Here is a 21,105-nt window from a genome sequence, read left to right as displayed (position 1 = left end):
AAAACTACATTTCCCAGCCTCACCTGCACCTGAGTGACTAAATTCTGGTCAACGAAATATAAGCAGAGATTACTGGGTATGACAGCTGAGGAGAACAGAAAGCTGGGATGCACATTTTTGCTCTTCCCTCTTCTTCTTCTCCCTGCCTGGAATATAGACATGATGGCTGGTGCTCCAACAATCATTTTGGAGCAGAAGCAAACTTGAGGATGAAAGCCAAACAAGGCTTTCATCCCTGCTCCTAACAAGGGTGGAGCAGAAAGACAGAAGAAGCCCTGGTCTCTGATCACTGTGGAGCCCGGCATCAGCCCTGAAACACCGTCCTCTGGACTTGTATGTGGGAGGGAAAACAAAACACCTGAGGTGATGTGTCTGAGCTGCGGTTTTTATTGCAGGGCGGGAGGGGTGGGGTGTGGGGAGGCTTGTCTCTGCTCAGAGTTGAGTACTATTTCTAAGTCATGAAATGAGGAATATGGCCATCTCAGCACTGGCAGTGGGTAGCCCCAAAGGTTTGATTCACTCAAAGTTTGTCAGGCTGGAAGGAGAAGCACCTATTTATGAGGGGGCAGCCACGTGAAAGGGGGGAGCAGGAATCTGGCCATGGTGACTCCGCACCACAACACGTTCTAGGCCCACTGGCCCTGCTCTCCCTCCTCTCACTGGCTCAGAACATTCTAGCTCTCCTGAGGTTCAAGCCCCATTGTCCCTATGTGCTCAGGTAAATGGGACCCACATGGCCTTGGGGTTTGGGTGGGAGTTGGGCTGCCAGGGCCCTCGTTTCCTGGACCTCACCTTCATCCAGCTCTGCTTGGCAGCCCTCCCTCTGAGGCCGCTGACCAGTGAGGTGGCCTCCTTCCAAGTCCCAGAAGTCTGTCCATCTGACTCGTCGAGTCAGGCCAGGAGGGCTGCTGTCAGGAGCGCCCTATGTCTAACGAGCTGTTTTACATTATCTTTTTCGTACTAGGGCGTTAGTATCGGTATGTGTTTTGCGCTTACAGCACGCTTCGGTTGAGACTAGCCACACTTCAAGGGCTCAATAGCCACAGGTGGTGAGTGGCTCCCGTATGGAACAGCAGGGGTCCTGACGGTTGGTGGGAAAGCTTCACATCCTCAAAAATACAAAGCGCTTTGTGAATACACACATGCAATGACGAAGACCAGCCTGGGCTGAAAATGCCTTTTCTCCTAATCCTCAACACCACTTGATAGCAGCAATTTTTAAAACATTGTCCATCTGTTTTTAATGAAGTGTCTTTGTTTTAGTTTGCCCTTCCCTGACCATGAGGGAAGTGGCCAAGTCCATTTTTATAGGTTGACTGCTAATCACAGTTGTCTTCTGTGAATTGTCTTAGCCAGATCCTTTGCCCATTTTGGGTTTTTTTGTTTGTTTGTTTTTTGGCCGTACCGTGCAGCCTGTGGGATCTTAGTTCCCCGACCAGGGATGGAACCCGGGCCCTCAGCAGTGAAATAGCAGAGTCCTAACCACTGGACAGCCAGGGAGGTCCCCTTTGCCCATTTTTTAAGTTGGGCACTTTGACTTTTTCTCATGGTATATTTTGAATATTAATTCTTTGTCAGATATGAAGAAAACGTTTTCTCTGGTCTGCACTTCACTCTATCGTGCCTTCGTCAATCTGAACACTTTTTGGTTTTCTGTAGTCAAGTATGTCAGTCTTTCCCTTGGTAGCATCTGGGTTTTGTGAATCGGTGAGGACGGCTCACACTCCCCAGACTGACAAAAATATTCTCCTATATTTTCTGCAAATATTCTATGCTGGTTTTTTGTTTGTTTAGCTCATTGCTGCATATGGAATTTATTTTCACCCAGCACTGTTCTGAGCACAGCTTACAAAATGTCAGCCCCTGGTGCTTGTTTGGGGAGGGAGGAGCTCCCTGGCAAGGGCCTGTTGAGTGAGAAATGCAGAAGCAGGGCTGGAAAAGAGCCGCACTTGAGGGACAGGTAGGGCAGAGCCGCAGCGGGTGGGGGGTGGAGGCTCAGGCCTTGAGCCCCTCAGACCTCTCACCCACCCCACAGTCCCCAGTGGGGATCCCCGGGCAGACTTCCTAACTCTGCAGAACCTCAGTTCCCCTCTATAAAATGAGGATCTTCGTGCCTCGTAGCACAGTTGTGGGGATTCAACTGCCTCTCTGTGGCTCCCTTTCCTTCTTTCTAAAGGGAATAAGACAGAATGAAGTAAGTCAGAAAGAGAAGAACAAATACCGTATGCTAACGCATATGTATGGAATCTAAAAAAGCGGTACTGATGAACCTAGTGGCAGGGCGGGAATAAAGATGCAGATGTAGAGAATGGACTTGAGGACACGGGGAGGGGGAAGGGTAAGCTGGGACGAAGTGAGAGAGTAGCACTGACATATATACACTACCAAATGTAAAATAGGTAGCTAGTGGGAAGCTGCTGCATAGCACAAGGAGATCAGCTTGATGCTTTGTGACCACCTAGAGGGGTGGGATAAGGAGGGTGGGAGGGAGACGCAAGAGGGAGGAGATATGGGGATATATGTATATGTATAGCTGATTCACTTTCTTGTACAGCAGAAACTGACACAACATTGTAAAGCAATTATACTCCAATAAAGATATTAAAAAAATAAAATAAAGGGAATAAGAATGTCCCTCCTCACAGGGTTGTGGTGAGGATGAAGTTAGCTAACACTCAGTGTCTTTCAACAGGGGACAGCATTTCTCACGGTTCAGTGAGTTGACAAGGCTCAGCTGGGCGGGTCTCACTTGGTGTTTCATGTCCTTATAGTCAGATATCGGCTAGCTGCGGCCACCTGAAGCTTGGCTGAGCTGGGTGTCCAAGACAGCTCACTCACAGGGCTGACAGTGGACGAGACTGCTGGTGGGAGTGGGGGTTGCTTTATAGAGGTGGTCAGGGAGGGCTTCCCTGAGGAGGTGACATTTTAGCTGAGGCCTGAATGGTGAGGAGACAGCCATGCAGATACCCAGGGGAAGCCTGTCTGCAGCTGAAGGAACAGCAATTATGAAGGCTATGATTCCAGGACCTCGGCTGGGAGATCTCAGCCCCAGCGGCAGGCAAACCCAACTGGCCAGAAAAGGAGGCAGCTGGTGCTCTCTGCTTGGGAGTGGGCTGTGCAGAAGGAAAAGAAAACATGATGCAGAGGTGGGTGGGCAGGAAGCCTGCCTAGCATGAGGCTTGGGAAAACGAGACTGGGGCCAGGATCTTCCTTCATCTGGAAAACTGCCTCACTTGTTCAGTCTGGGCCTTCTAGCTGAATTAGGATATTCCCCCCATTCCTCAAGTTTTATTATTGCCACCAGCGACACGTCAGTGACAGCTTAGCCCAGCAGAAATAGCACGACTGGAGACAGAACGCAAAATAACAAGGCACCTTTTATGAAGCGAGCCCAGTAGGCGCCCTGAACACCCCTCACTCTGTTCCCTTCTCTTTGACATGAAAGCTGCACTAAGGTGAGTTTACCCATCAGATAAAAAATAATTTGCTGAGTATCACAGTGGAGTTATTTCTAAGTGGCTTCAGTTACTGTCATAAGATGCAGAGCTGTCTTAACAGTGAGGTGCATTTGGACAACAAAAGCAGGGATTTGGAGCAAAACCCCAGAGAAATGAGGCATAAATTCACAGTTCAATCAGGTGCTATTATAGCCTGGATTATTTAGCTATTTGAGTCTACCCATTCAAATGCTAATCTCATCTGGAAACACCCTCACAGACACACCCAGAAATGTTTAGCCAAACAATCTGGGCAACCTATGACCCAGTCAAGTTGACACCTAAAATGAACCATCACGCCCGGTCCATACATTAACTCACTTTACTGAAACTCTTTCAGGTGGCTCTGATTGTCACTCCATGGTCTAGATGAAGAATTTGAGGCTCAAAGCTTCTAAGCTTGCCAAAAGCCACACAGCTTGTCACAGTGTGTGCCAGATCCAAAGCCAGGGCTCTCTGACTTCACAGCTGTGCTGGTTCATTTTTCCCTGGCACCTGGCTGCAGTATGGTTCGTAAATACTGTGCAGGTGTGGGTACTGGTTAGAGAAGTCTGGGAACCCCTAGAGAGGGGTTGCAGGGTATCTGGTTAGGAGAAAAGAGGGGCCTAGAGAGGGGTTGCAGGGTATCTGGTTAGGAGAAAAATTCTACCGGTGCCTGGAACCCCCTCTTTAGAGAACAAGCATGCTTACCTGGGAAGAGTAGGCTGATCTAGAACTCTGTTAAGTCTCTCCCAGCTTTTTGGACCTTCGGGTACCACCCTCCTCCTGGAGGCAGTTTATGTGAATTGCAAGGTAAGGGGTAAGGGTCTCAGAGGAAATAAACAAGAAATAAACAGTCCTTTAACAGCCCTGCCTTCTCCTCCCCGGTGGTTTTGGTCCAGTAGAACCATCAGTTCTGTCCTGTCCTGAGAAGGAATCCAGAGGCATTTTCATAAAGATTCTCAAAATGCAGAGACAAAGCCTCAGAAGGTAAGTGCAGAGGGACCTGTCCAGCTGTTTTATGACCCGCCTCTGGCTGTGGCGAGGCGGGGGGCAAGGGAGTGGGGCAGGCAACGCCGCAGTGGCCCCCAGGCAGCCCGGGCCAGGCCTGCAGGGAAGGCACCACAGCCAGAAGCTGCTCCCCACCACCATCCACTTTCTCTCCACTCCCCTCCCCTGGAGGCCTTCCTGGCCGCTTCTCCCAGAGCTCGGCCCACTGGCCTCCAGCCAGGCTAGCACCTGGCAGGTGGATGAAGGCAGGTGAGTCACAACTTCCTGGAAAACTGTGTTCTAGACAAACTCCCAGAGGGCAGAGGCCATGTCCAACCAGCTTCTCCGGCAGCCTTGTCCAGTATGTGCTGGGCCAGGCACACAAACTGCCATTGGAAGAGAGGTGGGGACCTACAGGCTCACCCTGGGTGTGAGACCCAGCTTCTGGCTGTGCCTCCTCCCAGTTCAGCTCAGTTCTCTGCTCCCAGGGAGCCAGCACTGGGCTCAGGAGATAAGGAACAGGAAATAGTTTGACTGAATGTGTCTCAAACTGTAACACCTGCAAAAAGTCACCTAAGATCTTGCTAACGTGCAGGTTCTCATTCAGCAGGCCTGGGAGGAGCCAAGCCTCTGCTCTCTAACAAGTTCCTGGGGATGCAGATGATGCTGGCTGCCAGCCCACACCTTGAGTATTGGGAGGATCCAACCCCGTCTACTGCACAACCCCGTCTACTGCACAACCCCGTCTACTGCACTCCCCGTCTACTGCACAACCCCGTCTACTGCACAACCCCGTCTACTGCACTCCCCGTCTACTGCACAACCCCGTCTACTGCACACCCCGTCTACTGCACAACCCCGTCTACTGCACACCCCGTCTACTGCACAACCCCGTCTACTGCACAATCCCGTCTACTGCACACCCCGTCTACTGCACAACCCCGTCTACTGCACAACCCCGTCTACTGCACACCCCATCTACTGCACAACCCCGTCTACTGCACAACCCCGTCTACTGCACTCCCCGTCTACTGCACTCCCCGTCTACTGCACAACCCCGTCTACTGCACTCCCCGTCTACTGCACTCCCCGTCTACTGCACTCCCCGTCTACTGCACAACCCCGTCTACTGCACTCCCAGGGTGTGCTTTGGTTCAAAGAGAAGATATCCCAGCAGGGGCTGGCAGATGCGGAAGGGGAGCAGCATCAAGCAATGAAAATATGAGAGCTTGGGGGTCAGGCAAATGGTCACTTCACCTGTCTGAGCCTCGGTTTCCTCAGCTACAAAATGAAAATAACTACAGTACTTCACTGGAGTTTCTGAGGAATCAAATGTCCTAACATTTATAAAGTCTGAATTGCTGTTTTTGAGCCATCAGAATATCAGAGATCAATACATCTGCTTACAGAAGTGCATTTAACCAAGATGGAGTAAGGATTTGTAATACCACTGGGCATCAGGTAATGAGGGACAGTGACCCTGAGACTCAGGAAATAAACAAGATAAGACCTATGATCGCCCAGCTTGCTGCCTTCAGAAATTTTCCCGGGGCGGTGCAGAAAAGGGAAACCCAGGAGGAGCCCAGTGGACTCTCTGAGTTGAAGAGATGGAGCTGAGAGTTGGGGGAGACCCATGCAGCTAGAGGTCGAAGGACAGGGTCCTGGAGAGAAGAGAGCTGTACAGAGAGATCTCCAGAGACCTGCAAAGGATTGCCTTTGAGTATTTGCCGAGACTGATCAGCTCATGCATGTGAGGAAACTACCCACTGTCATGGAAAGAACCTTCTAAAAGGAGGGCCAGGAACAGTGCCTATTCCCACCAGCCAGACTGGAAAACATGGACATTGAGTATTCAGACAGGTCTTGCCTCAGTAGTGGAGAATAATTAACCCCAGACAGCACTGCTCTGGTCCTGCCTACCCAATCTTAAAGCAACACTCAAAAGAGTCAAAAGATGATTTAACTGCATCCCAGAAAAAAGCTCAAGAATTTAAAAATATCCAGCACCCAACAAGGTAAAATCACAATATCTGACATCCAGTCAAAGATTACTAGACATGCAATGAAGCAGAAAAACATGACTATAGTGAGGAACAAAAAGCAATCAACTGAAATCAACCCAGAATTGACACAGATGTCAGAGTTAGCACACAAAGACATGAAAACAATTATTATAATTGTATTCCATATGTTGAAAAGCTACATAAAACCATGGAGAATAGTTTTATTTTTTTTAAGATTTATTATTTATTTATTTTATTTATATTTGGCTGCGTAGGGTCTTATTTGCAGCACACAGGATCTTCGCTGAGGCATGTGGGATCTTTCTTTGCTGTGCGCGGGCTTCTCTCTAGTCGTGGCATGTGGGTTTTCTCTTCTCTAGCTGTGGCACGCAGTCTCCAGGGCACATGGGCTCTGTAGTTTGCGGCACCCGGGCTCTAGTTGAGGCTCACAAGCTCAGTAGTTGTGGCATGCGGGCTTAGTTGCCCCGCGGCATGTGGGATCTTAGTTCCCTGACCAGGGATCAAACCCACATCCCCTGCATTGTAAGGCGGATTCTTTACCACTGGACCACCACGGAAGTCCCTAACCATGGAGAATATTTTTAAAAGACCAAAATCAAACTTCATCTCAATACTACAGTGTCTCAGATAAAAAGCAATATTGGATGGGATTAGTGGAAGATTAGACATTACGAAAGAAAAGATTAGTGAACTAGAAGACAGTAATAGAACTTATCTAAAACGAAACAGAGAGGAGAAAAAAGATCTTAAAAAAAATTAAAGGAGTATCAGTGAGCTCTGGAACAACTTCCAGCAACCTAACATACATGTAATTGGAGTCCCAGAAGGAAGTGGGGATGCAAACAGAAAATATTTATTCTGATTCAGTAGGTCTAGAATAGGGCCCAAGAACTTGCATTGCTAACACGTTCCCAGGTAATGCTAATGCTTTTGGGCCAAAGACTACACTTTAAGACCTACTGCTCTAAGGCAGAAGTCAGCAAACTGTATCCTCTGGGCCAAACCTACCTGCTTTTGTAAAGTTTTATTGGAATGCAGCCATGCTTATTTATTTACATATTCTCTATGCCTACTTTCATGCTCCCAAAGCAGAGTTGAATAGTTGCAACAAAGATCGTATGGTCTATAAGGCCTAAACATTGACTATTTGGTCCTGTACAGAAAAGGTTTGCTGACCTGTGTTTTAGGGAATAAGTAGGGTTCAGGGTGTTTGGGGCCAAAGCACCAGCGCCATCAGCTGGTTTCTGCCACTCACAACTGCAGAATCCGACCAAAGAGGGCCCATCCCCAGGGAGGAGCGCCCAGGACCTCAGCAGCTACCGAGGGTCATATTCCCAGATGACATCCAAGTGATCCTAACAGATAGTAGGATTTGGTGAAAGTGATGTCACAGCATTGGACCTCATTTTCACTGGGGCCTGCCAACCACTCTGCTGCCTCCTTGAAGGCAAACATCTTCCCAAAGAGATGGGGAAAGTTAAGTCCCCTTTGCCAGGAATGCTGGTAGCTATTATTGTTGATGAGAACAAAACAAGAGCACAGATGGAATGAGGCTGAGACAGAGAGCCATCCAAGGACAAGGGTCTCAGGGGCCCCTGTCCACTGTATATCCATCCAACCATCCATCTCACCCATCCACTATCTAACCACTTATTCTTCCAGTTACCCATTCATTCCACTTATCTTTCCATCCACCATCCAATCATAATCTATCCACCATCCACCCCCTGCAACCTTCATCCATCTATCCATCTGATAATCCATTCAACCCTTCATTCATTTATTTGTTCAAGAATATTTATTGAGCAGCTATTATATCCTGGGCACTGTGCCAGCTGCTGGGAATGCAGCTGGGAACAAGGAAAATGTGGTTTCTACCCTCATGAAGTTTACAGCCTTGTGGGGAGACAGACAACAAGTAATTACACACACACACACAAATCAGAATTACATTTGTGTTAACTGCTATGAAGAAGTTCAGGTAAAACCAGGGAGGCTAAGGAAAGTTTCCGTGAGGAAATGATGTTGGAGCTGGGGCCTGAAAAGGAGTGGAGTTGGCCAGGCTAAGCAGGAGAAAGAGCATTCCAAGAATCGGACCCCAAAGCAGGAAGGAGGTGAGCAGTGGGAAGGGGCAAGAGCTAAGACTGGAGAGGAGGAGGGACCAGGGGCCAGTCCTGCAGGTCAGGTAAGGAGTTCGGTCTGTATCCTAAGAGGACTGAGGGCGATTAAAAAACGTAGGCATAGGGGCTTCCCTGGTGGTGCAGTGGTTGAGAATCTGCCTGCCAACGCAGGGGACACGGGTTCGAGCCCTGGTCTGGGAAGATCCCACATGCCACGGAACAACTAGGCCCGTGAGCCACAACTACTGAGCCTGCGCGTCTGGAGCCTGTGCTCCCCAACAAGAGAGGCCGCGATAGTGAGAGACCCGTGTGCTGCGATGAAGAGTGGACTCCACTTGCTGCAACTAGAGAAAGCCCTCACACAGAAACGAAGACCCAACACAGCCAAAAATAAAATAAATAAATAAATAAATAAATTTAAAAAAGAAAAAAACGTAGGCATAGACTACATGATTATACTGGCATTTTAAGGCAATCAGTGTATTGGTCGTGTAGACTGTGGAGGGTACGTTTGATGAGGGTCAGAGTGGAAACAGGTGGACAAGTTCAGAAGCTGCCTCCAGGTGAGAAATGATGGCGGCTCAGACTTGGGAAGGAGCGGGAGATGGAGAAAAGTGGACAAGTTCTAAATATGGGCTTAGATTGGGCTCCATGTCAACTCAGCAGAGGCCAGAAGGAGAGGGGTCTGAGGAGCAGGGTTGGGGGTCCTGGCCAGGAGGAAAGGGGCCTTGGCAGGATGCCAAAAGCCCACACCCCTAATTTACCATCCTTCCAGGACCTTCCCTCGCACTCAGCTGATCACCTTGTGCCAGTGAGTAAAAGCTCAGTTCCCAGGTCAGGCCCAACCGGAGTGACCAAGCGTCCAGTTTGCCTAGGATTGAGGGGTTTCCCCGGACAAAGGACTTTCAGTGCTGGTCACCCTACGCCCAACATCCATGTTGGCAGGGGAAGTCAACAGCCTTGGGAGGTAGTTTGGAAAGTGTAAGACACAATGTCCAGAGAATGGGCTGAATGCACATCCCCCTGGTTCTGGGCAAACGGGAACACAATTACTGAGCATCTAAGAGCCGCATCTCCACCTGCACAGTATTCTCCTTTTACTGAGTGCTCTTATGACTATTGTCTCTCTGGGCCCTACAACAGTCCATGAGAAGGACCAGCCACATATCATAGATGAGGAAATTGAGGCCTTGGATGGGGGGAAAGGGAGGCACTGTTAAATGGTTGGCCCGAGTGCCCCCAGCTAGGGAAGAGCCGAGTAAAAGTCAAAGCCACACCTCCCACCTGTGGTACAGCTGCCCACTTCTCCCTGGGTGTGGAACCAGGAGTGGCCTTGGCCTAGGGCTTTAGTGGGGAGACAAAAGTGTTCCCCTGAGCCTGGCCTTAGCAAGCTCTCAGCCTAAAGGGGCAGGGAATGGCGTCCACAAACTGTGATGCCACAGGACAGCCTGAGCTCAGTGTGGGGACAAAAGAAGAACATGGGGCCATGAGATCTCAGGAAGAAAGGGTGCAGGCAGAGGAGTCACTGAAGATGGACCTGGAAGGATTGATCAAACCCCTGTGTCTTCATCTGTGGCTCGAGGTGCATAGCCAGATCACCGCTTCCCCAACCCGGGGCAGCTTGGTGACATCACGGCCTCTCAGTCCCACCCCAGACCTACTGCATCAGTCTCTCCAAGGAATGGTGGCCCAGGGCTCCCTGTTTTTAGAGCTCAGCAAGCGGTTCAGATGATGACCCAGGTCTGCAAATTATCTCCAGCCAATTTCTGTGGCCCCTCCCAGCCACGCAAATATCTTGAAACACACATGAGGAGTCCGTCAGCAGGTTCTCAGTGGGCAGCTACCTTATGAGACCGGTAATGTTAATACACCCATTTCACAGATTAGGAAACTGGCCCACACTAAGGCCAGCTAGTTCATGGCTCATTTCACTTGGTCTTAATTCCACCCAGAACCCAAGTTGTCTCAAACCTGTGCTTCACATCTGTGCATCTTAAACTAATCCACAGGTGGGCAAACTTTTCCTGCAAAGGGCAAGACAGTACATCTCAGGCTCTGTGGTCCACACAGCCTCTGATGCAGCAGCTTGACCCTGCCACAGCAGCACAAAAGCAGCCTTAGACATTATGTAAATGAGCAAGTGAAGCTGTGTTCTAATAAAACTTTATTGCTAGACACTGAAATTTGAATTTCATACATTTTACATCACAAAATATTTTTCTCCTTTTGATTTTTTTCCAATGATGAAATAAAATTCATATTTTATGGAAAGACAAAAAAAACTCATAAAATTTTTCTCTGCCCATTTGGGCCTCCTCCCTGCCCTTTAGCATATACTGTGCACCTGCATTATCCAGACCTCCTTAGGAGATAACACTCCTTCTTAATCTTGTAATGGGTCATGATGACCCATAATTCCTTAGAAGATAACCTTCCTTCTTAATCTTGTAAGGGGTCACAATGACCCGCTACTTCTTGTACCTCCGGATCTGGGTTGCGTAAACTGTCAATACGTCATTTGTCTCAAAAATTATATAACTGTGTTTTGACCTCTCCCGGGCAGAGCCGTCCTCAGGGCTTTCTGAGAGGCTGTCTCCCGGGTTATAATCTTCAGGTTGGCTTGAATAAAATTTTCCATTTCTTTCTTAGATTGACTACTGATTAATTTTTTCATTGATACCAACCATTTAAAAATATAAAAACCATTCTTAGCTCACAGGCCATACAAAAACAGGCATCAGGTCAGATTCGGCACTGGCCGTAGCTTTGCCTGCGCTAATCCATCCACATATAGGCAAGCAACCCTCCGTAGCAATGAGCTGGGGTATCTGGGCCCTGTGTGCAGTTTTGGTCTCAGACCCATCACTTCACTCCCCCACCCCTTGCCCTGCCCCGTGCTCCTCTTTGCTTGTCCTTGGGCCTGCCCAGCCTGACCTCTTTGATTCCCAGATTTGCACGCACCCCTTGGATCCCCAAGCATAGTCAGTACTAACCACTCTGCCATCTTGCCTTAACAAGTCTAGCCCAGGGCCCCACTGCCCGTTGTGCTTTCCAGAGATCAGACACATTAATTGCCTACCATTTGGAAATTCAAGGTAAGGGCACCTATTTATTTTAAAAGAAAATCATATCCTCCCAGTCAGTTCGCAACCCACAGCCTATGGTGGGGAGGCATACCCAGCCCTGGGTAAGCCTGTTGTCAGAATCAAACAGTGCAGAAGTCACACTGGTTCCATGCTTTTCACAAACAGCCCCTGCAGTTCTAGTGTGACACTGAACTTTTTTTTCAGTGTATTATTTTAGCTACCAGCCAGTTCTGGAATCTCTCTCCCCTGGGGTCAAGTTCAAAGAGAATTCCAATGTGATTAAGTAAACATATGCAAGTAATAGATTTATGTGCTGCTGTGCTATTCTTTGTGATGTTGGCATTGGGGGTAGGGAATTAGAACAGCTCCTGGGTGCTCAGCTTATTTGCTAAGAAATTAACTCATCAGTCCCCAATGTGGATGAAAGCACTTCATGGGACATTTGAAATTCAAAGTGAAATGCATTCATGGCGCTATCATTTGAAGAGGACAAGGGGAAGAAAGATGAGGAGGAGGCAATGACTTGAACAAGAAAGGACGGGTGAGGAGTGAGCTGATGAATCTCTGCTGTTTGTGGATGCGTGTGGTTCGTGGAGAGAAGCAGAAGCAAGTCAGGTATTTCCGTCCATCACAACTGAGAAATTCGACTGTAAATGGAACCTGGAGCAGTGAGCTGAAACTGCCCCACGTGGGCAGTTAATGGAAACGTGGAGAGCTTTTCTCTTTTAACAAAGTACTTGAGCTATTATCTCAGCATACCCACTGCGCACGGGGGACCACACAGGCGGCTGGGCTGCCCAGGTAGCTAGAGCCAAAATAAATTCCCTCTCAGCTCGGCCAGCAGATGCTCTGGTCCTGATCTGCCACCAGCAACAAATGATGTTTGGGACCCAAACCCTTCCCCAGCCACCCCTTCTCTACCCCAGGGTACAGAGGCCCTTTAGGAAAACAATTAGCCAACAGATTCATGTCACGGCCCTATCCCTACACGTGCCCCCATTTAATCCTCACAGTCACCCTGCGAGGAGGCTTCATCATCACCCCACCTTGCACGTGTGACAATCCCATCTTACAGTGGAGAAAACTGAGGCTCAGGGAGGTTATCAAGGCAGAGCGAGGGCTGGAAATCAAGTCAGCAAACTGAATCCTGAGCTCTTTTCATTATGCCACGGAGACAGGACCCTCAGTATCCTGCAATACACCATGCCTCAGCCCTCACATCAAACCCAAGCAACCTCTCAGCCCGAGACTCACTGAGGATGGGGAAGTGGACCTGGCCTTGAACGGGGAAAAGAAGTGGGAGGGGGCCATATAAAAGCAAGTGGAGACCCACTCTCATCTGAGTGAGAAGAGACTGCATGGCCATGTCTGGGAAACCCGCATGGTGTTCATGAGAGCTTTACTGGCATCAAGGTCAAGCTGCATCTTGAGAGAACCCATTCCATGGGAAAGGGAGCCTAGGGGGAAGCTCTTGGCCCAGTCAACAGATTCGTTGGAGGGGAGACTCTGATTTCGGTGAGGGATTTGTTGTTTGCACTGGTTGGTCCCTCAGCCGGCCCCATGGATCCATGACGGAACTTTACAGAGAGCAGAGTTGGTAAGACAAAGGGAGCTTACTGTGTGCTCATTAAGACTCAGGTTCTGAGGCCAGGCAGACTGAACCTATGCCTGCTGCCCCCTCCTAATACCCACGTGACCTGTGTAAGTCACTTGACTTCCTTGGGTGTATGTGGGATGAAGAAAATGAGTGATTTTGTGATTTTCTAATTCTATCATTCTTGTATCCTTGGCATGGAAGAAAGGAGACACATGTGTAAGATAGAAGAAATCGGGTAAAAATCCTGTAGTCGAATTTGAATAGGAAGTATCAGTAAGTATTCATGATGCATTTTATCTTTAACAAAAGAAAAGAACAAGTTCTGAGATTTACTCACAGAAAAGGCCTAGAAACAATCACCAACCCAAGAGAAATAAGCATCCCTCACACCCAGATAGCGCTTTTAAAATACCATTTCCTACTGGAAGGAACCAGGGCTACTTGGAGAAATGATTGGTTCCAGGACTGGCTCAGGAAATATACAAGATGAGACTAAGCCATCCAAGGGTCATGACAAAGGACTCAAGGGCCACTGGCTCAAGCTGAGAAAATCTGAGCATCCCTAAGCGTAATAACTGCCGTGGATCGAAACACACCAAACATACTTAAATCCATGAGATCATTAATGGCGCTAAACCTAACTGGTTACCATTAGAGGATGCTAGAGAACCCGTTCCTTATTTTGAAAACTGATAAAATTAAAGCAATCAAGCATTTAACCTATCTTTCCAGAAAGGACTGTGCCACTGAGGAAGCAGAGAGTTGATAGAGGGACATTTCTCATTATAGAAGTAACTGAGCTAATAAATAAAGAACAATGATAGAATTAGAATGTCCCATTTTGCAGTCCCTAATAAACTAATGGACCTAAGCATTGCTCCTCAATGGCTGCTAATATCACAGAGAGAGAGAGAGAGCTACAGAGATAGAGATAGAGACAGAGAGAGAGAATCAGACATTAACTGCCTTCTGATAGAAGAACACAGCACCACCTATGAAGTAGTAATGACTAAAAAAAAAAACGAACTTGAATCTGATCAAGCTTCTGGATTCAACTACCAATTTATAGGAAATACAGCAGAAGAGCATGTTAAAGGACACCAAGGGGCCGCAATCAGCAAAACCCAGACTGGGGAAGCCCCACAAACAGCCTGGTTTCTTGTATGATTAAATTGCAAGAAGGAAAAAAACAGATGGAGGGGGAGACTGTAGAAAAAAAGAATGACAAATTTAGAAACAAATGAACCAGTCACGATGTACGAAATTTTGCGGATCCTGATTCAAATAAGCAAACTGTTTAAAAAATTTGACATCTATGAGACAGCTGGAAATTTGAACACTGACTTGGTATTGGATGATATTAAGAAATCATTACAAATTTCTTTTAGGGGTGGTAATTCTATTTGGGTATGTCTTTTTAGAAATAGCCAATGCATCCTTATCTCAGACACATACTGAAATATTTACGTGACTCTGCAGTTGAACTCTGAATAGTGTTGGCTACTGGTAAACCTCAGAGCCTAGGCTTCAGTGGGGGTGATGATGCCAATTCTGGGGTATCCAAGAGATGGCGCCTGGTGGAAGATGGCCAATGCCTAGCGGAACCTTGGGAAGCCCATGGCGCCACCTGGCGGATGAGAACTTGATCCTGAGCATGTTTAAGTTACCTCATGGGAAACGCTAGAGACGCTGTGCCTACAGCTGGGGTAGAATCAGGTTAGTTGGGATTATTACTTGTAACACGGCTCTTCCATATGCACAGGCTGGTAAGGTCCACAGAAAGTCAGGCAGCTTATTATTCACAAAAAGGTGACAATTTCTTGTACAAACCTGGAAGGACCTTTTCTAAATACTCAAATTTCTTGGCAGTTTCCCGCAAGCAAAGAGAATCCAATGGCTTCTTCTATTCAAGGTCATTTAAACCCTAGTATATTTGGGTTTAAATACACAGACCCTTCCTTTTCCTTAGAAAATTTTTCTCATATCAGTAGTGCTCAAACTTTGGAAGGCATCGGACTCACTTGTTAAAAATACAGGTTCTGGGTCATCCACCACCCCAGACCTTTATGGGTGGGTCTAGGAGAACCAGGGCCCTTAACAAACTCATAGACCTCCAGGAAAGGCTCAAAAGAAGAAGAAGAAGGAAAAGCAGACCTCCCTCTCCCCTTCCCATTTCTTCAAACTCGGGACATTCAAAGCCCCTGTGCCTCTGTCCTGTAAGGCAGGTGCTCGCTCTGTGTCTCGAAGGTGCTGAAGCCTCAAGAGTGGGCCCAGATTACAGGCCCATGACCAAGGCCAGCTGACGGTCATGACGTTTCCCCGCTGTCCTGACCAGCTGATTACAGAATTTCCAAACTGCCCAGCTGCTCTATCTTCCCGTGGATCCAAGAAGAGGGAGGGACCACCTGGTAGAATGATGACTTGGGGATGGGGATGGTTGACCTCTGAGGATGGAGCAGGCCCCTTCTTTATGCCCCAGACCTTGCGCAGGAAACAGAAGACCTGGCCCCTGCCCCAAAGGGACTCAGAGTCTAATCAGCTTTACTTCACATCCTCTCCTTCATCCACCCTCCCCTCCATCCTCACCTGGCCCTATCCTGGACCAGGGCTTCCCATCTCCCTTGGACCATCCCAATAATCCCTACTCCACCATCACCCCACTAAAGCCCAGCCCCTGAGATCTTCCAGTGGCCAGCATTATTCAGGGTTCAATTACAGAGTCGTTGTAAATATTTCAATATGGGTCTGAGATAAGGATGCATCTGATGAGGACTCTTATTTGTTTAAAAAAAAAATCTATAATGGAATTCTCACTCCTAAATATAATTAACAATGATTGATTCATCTTACTAATCTTCTGAGCCTCTCACCTTTCCTAGCTGTCTTCCTTCTGTCTCACTTTCTTCCTAAAAAGAGGCAGGACCATGCTACAGCCCCTGTTTGAAGTCCTCTTTGGTCTCCTTTTTGCCTCCAGAATAAAGTCTAAACCTCTTGGCCTGACACCAAAGATTCCCACCACCTGACCCCAGCTCACCTCTTCAGCCTCCTCTCCCGGTCAGCTGTCCACACCTCCTGTGCTCCAGCCACAAGAACTTAAACACCCTTCTCTGCTCACACCCCACACCACCTACCCACGGCACTTTGCTACCGGCAGTCCCTCAGCCGGAAGCATCCTCCCCTTCCAAGGCCCCATCACCCATTACCACATTTTCCCTCGTGCTCCAGTTACAGTGAAGTGCTCTCTCCACCCACAGCAGGTTACTTTGAACTGTACAATGACGTTTATTTTATCCTATCATGAACTCTGCATGTTGTTTCCCTCTTGGTCTAACTCTATCCCTCCCACTAGATGGAATGGCAGATCTCATTCATTCACCTCTGTCTTTTCCACAATGCCTGGTTCAGTGCACGTTACACAGCAGGTGCTATTTAATCTGTGTTTGTTGACTGACAAATAAATTGTCCTCTTGGGTGTTTTTATAAGAGAGCTTGTTCTCTAATAGTTCTTCAGGTGGCACTTGCACATATGCCAGCCATCACGCATGCCAGGAGGGATGATCCTAGCGTTGACATGGAATCCCATGTTGAGGGCATGAAATGCCCACGCCCCAGCAAGGCAGTACTTTCTTGATATGGGGATAGTTTTAACTTCAGCATCCGTTGATGGCAGACAATTGTTGTAGCCCACAGGAATCTTGCAGGCAGTGCCCAGCCAAAAGTTCTCCCTACTGAAATCGGAAAGGCTGAGAATCCCCTTCTGTGGCCCCGGGGGACAGCCATTGTCAAAGGAACTGCACCAGCTGCAGACCCAGCCTGGAGTGGGTTTATGCACCAGCCAAGAGGAAGTGACACCAGCACAGCAGAAGTAAAACCCCCATGCTCATTTAGTCAGTTGGGGGCCAGCCTCCGAAGCACCACACCCAATAGGGCTAGGAGATCTCTGCCCTGAATATACCCACCCTGAACCATGGAGGCTGACGGGGCCAGCCTGCCCCACGTCACACAGCTGCAGCGCGCAGCTAGGAAAGGGACCTGACCCCCTGCACTTCCTGGATTCACATCTTCCACTAATCACGGTGCAACTCCAGGTGTGGCTGACCCCATTCATTCCCCACCCCCTCCAACCAGAAGCATTTCACAGCATTCTCTCAAAAAGATCCAACTCTACAATTCTTAGTGAGATGTAGATTTTACTAACACTTTGGTGGGAAGACAAGGAAGACATTTTATACATCACAAGGTGAAGCTCCATAAAAACCACCTTTAAAGATTCTCTCTTCTCTGCATATGTCCCCCCCAAGCTTATCTCCTTTTGTCACTTCCCAAATTCTTCTATTGTCCTCAGCCCTGGCCTGAAACCCTACTGAGCAAAAAAGGCATTAAGCATCTATTGTAACTGATGCTTGTCCCTTGGTGGGGATGAGAATCCTCGCCCTCCATCCAGACACAGCTTCTCCGCTGCTGATCAGATTGTTCTCCATAAGTCCCTTCTCCCTCCCCGCAAAACAGTTTCCTTTGTGGAGGAGAGATTATGCTATTGAGAAATTAAGTTAGTCTTCACAGTGGCGCAACAATAGTAAGTTGAGTTTTTTCCATCGATCAGGCACTGTGTAAGGAAGACACTGACATGCGTGACTTCATGTAATGCCCCCAACAACCTTGAGAGGTAGGTACCCCCACTGTTAAGGTGAGAAAATTTAGTCCCAGAGAGATTGAGCAATGAGCCCAAGGTCAAACAGCTAGTAAATTAATGAAAGACAAGTCAAATTTTTTTAATGAGCAAAGATTCGAATAGACATTTCTCCGAAGAAGGTATCAAGTGGCCAATAAGTACATGAAAAGATACTCAAATCATTAGCCACTGGGGAAATGCAAATCAAAATCACAGTGAATACCACTTCACACCCACAGGACGGCTATACTCAGAAAGACAGATAATAAGTGTTGGCGAGGATATGGAAAAGTTGGAGCTCTCCTACGCTGTTGGTGGGAATGTAAAATGGTGCAGACACTTTGGCAAACAGTCTGGCAGTTCCTCAGAAAGATAAATATAGGGAATTCCCTGGTGGTCCAGTGGTTAGGAAGTGGTGTGGCAAAAAAAAAAAAAAAAAAAAGATAAATATAGAAGTGTCAGGGCTTCCCTGGTGGTGCAGTGGTTGAGAATCTGCCTGCCAATGCAGGGTACATGGGTTCGAGCCCTGGTCTGGGAAGATCCCACATGCCGCGGAGCAACTGGGCCCGTGAGCCACAACTACTGAGCCTGCGCATCTGGAGCCTGTGCTCCGCAACGAGAGAGGCCACGACAGTGAGAGGCCCGTGCACTGCGATGAAGAGTGGCCCCCACTCGCCGCAACTAGAGAAAGCCCTCGCACAGAAACGAAGCCCCAACACAGCCAAAAAATAATAAATAAAATAAAATAAATAAAATAAATAAAAATATTTTTTAAAAAATGCTAATTATATTTATAAAAAAAAAAAGGGAAAAGAAGTGTCATATAACTCAGCAATTCCACTCCTAGATATCTACACAAGAGAAATGAAAATATGTGTTCACCTAAAAACTGTACACAAATATTCATAGCAGCATTATTCATAATAGCCAAAAAGTAGAAACAACACAAATGTCCATCAACTGATGAATGGAAAAATAAAATATGGTATATTCGTAAATTAAATATTATTCAGGCATAGTACTGATTTGTGCTACACAATATACATGAACCTTGAAATTATTATGCTAAGTAAAAGAAGACAAACACAAAAAGCTACATATTGTATGACTCCATTTATATGAAATGTCCAGAAAAGGCAAATCCATAGGGATAGAAAGTAGATCAGTGGCTGCCTGGGGCTGGGGGGACGGGAAACGGGAAGGGACTGCTTTGAGTACAGAATTTTTTTTTTTAAATTTTTTGTCAGCACTGTACGGCATGTGGGATCTTAGTTCCTCGAACCCGCGCCCCCTGCAGTGGAAGCACAGAATCCTTTTTTTTTTTTTTTTGATATTTATTATGTTTATTCATAATTTGATTATGGTCAGTGGGCAGCACATCTCCAGGAACCTCCCGGAGCCGGGGGATCTGAGCTACGGTCACAGACCACGCAGGAGGCTTCACTAGGGTTGGGAGGCTGAGGGCTTTCCCGGGGCCCATGTGCTGATAGGGAAGGAGGAGACGGTGCGAGCATCTCCATTTCTTACGTCAGGACTTTCTCCTTTCTACACTTCCTCCATGCCCTGTTAGTCATCCTCATCCTCATCCTCTGGAACAAAGATATCATGCTCCTCAAGTAGAGCAGCAAAGTTCTTGCTAATGAGCGTCCCGACAGAGAGAAAGGGGATCACGATGGAGAACACACGGAGAAGGGAGAAGGACATTTCACCGGTTTGGGCAAAATGGTGCCGCTGAGAGTAGCGATGACTGACCTCATGGTACCAGACTCCGAACTGAGCCGCCCCGTCCGTCGTCCGTCGGAGACCTCACCACCTTTCCTCAGGCTCAGCCGGCCCCGGAAAGCCCCAGATCCGACGGGTGCCAACGCCAGCCAGCGAGCCGCCCCGGACGCCATCTCCCAGCTCCGTCCCTCGTCCGGGCAGCTGGAAGCCCGGAACCTTAACCACTGGACCGCCGGGGAAATCCCTGAGTGCAGAGAGCGATGAAAATGTTCTGGAATTAGACAGTGGTGATGGTCGCCAAACCTTGTTAATAGAATGAAAACCACTGAATTGTGCACTTTAAAACGGTGAATACTATGGTATGTGAATTACACCTCAAAAACAGACCAACAAAACAGCTGATAAAAAGCCAGCCAAGAGGGCTTCCCTGGTGGCGCAGTGGTTGAGAATCTGCCTGCCAATGCAGGGGACACGGGTTCGAGCCCTGGTCTGGGAAGATCCCACATGCCATGGAGCAACTGGGCCCGTGAGCCACAATTACTGAGCCTGCGCGTCTGGACCCTGTGCTCCGCAACAAGAGAGGCCGCGATAGTGAGAGGCCCGCGCACCGCGATGAAGAGTGGCCCCCGCTTGCCGCAACTAGAGAAAGCCCTCGCACAGAAACGAAGACCCAACACAACCAAAAATAAAATAAATAAATTAAAAAAAAAAAAGCCAGCCAAGAGTCCAACCCAAGCCATCAGCCTCTTGGTCCTGCTCTGACACCCCTTAAAATGCCCATCGCAGCCTCACACCACCAGGGTCCCTCATGAGGAGAATCTCACACCCACATCTGCTGCTGAGGGGCAGCTGGCATTTTTTTACCGTGTGACTCTGGGGACAAGGCCCCACCCTTACAGCTAGCTGGATGGGGGCGTGGCCTGGAACACCCCCAGCCTAGCCAGAAACCTGTGACTTCACTCCACACGACAGCCCAGGTCAGTCAGATCTCCCTCTCCCTCTCTCTCTGGAGTCTGGAGCCGGAGAACGAGGGACTGAAGAGGTAAGCTGTGAGGGACGGACAGAGGGGACGTGGGGGAGACCTGCACTCAGAGCAGCCCTGGGAGACGGTGAGCAGGTGGAAGGCGGAGGAAGCAGCAAGGATGGAACAGCCAGGGAGGGCAGTCAGAGGAGAGGAGGGCAGAACGAGGCTGTCTTCTTCCTTCCCAAGGCTTTGTGGGCTCCTTGAGCCATACTCGAATTCCTGCTCTGATTCCGAGTCCCTGGGGTGTCTTTACAGTAGCCACCTGTTCAAGGGAGGTCTGTTCTTTGCCCTGAAAAGAGCCTGATGACACCCAGCAGGCATTTGTTGACCCAGGTTGGATAGACCAGCTCCCCCAGATTCATGGCCTTAGGGACGGGTTCTTTCGTTTACAAAG

General features: G+C 48.3%; 1 pseudogene; it reads right to left on the bottom strand.

The window, feature by feature from the left end:
* Positions 1-19,340: 19,340 nt before the first annotated feature.
* LOC118882727 lies at positions 19,341-19,885 on the bottom strand (annotated as a pseudogene).
* Positions 19,886-21,105: the final 1,220 nt, after the last annotated feature.

The sequence above is a fragment of the Balaenoptera musculus genome, chromosome 16 (genome assembly GCF_009873245.2).
Source record: "Balaenoptera musculus isolate JJ_BM4_2016_0621 chromosome 16, mBalMus1.pri.v3, whole genome shotgun sequence".
Taxonomy (NCBI): Eukaryota; Metazoa; Chordata; class Mammalia; order Artiodactyla; family Balaenopteridae; genus Balaenoptera; species Balaenoptera musculus.
Note: the sequence above shows the minus strand (reverse complement) of the source record. Positions and strands in the feature narration are given on the sequence as shown.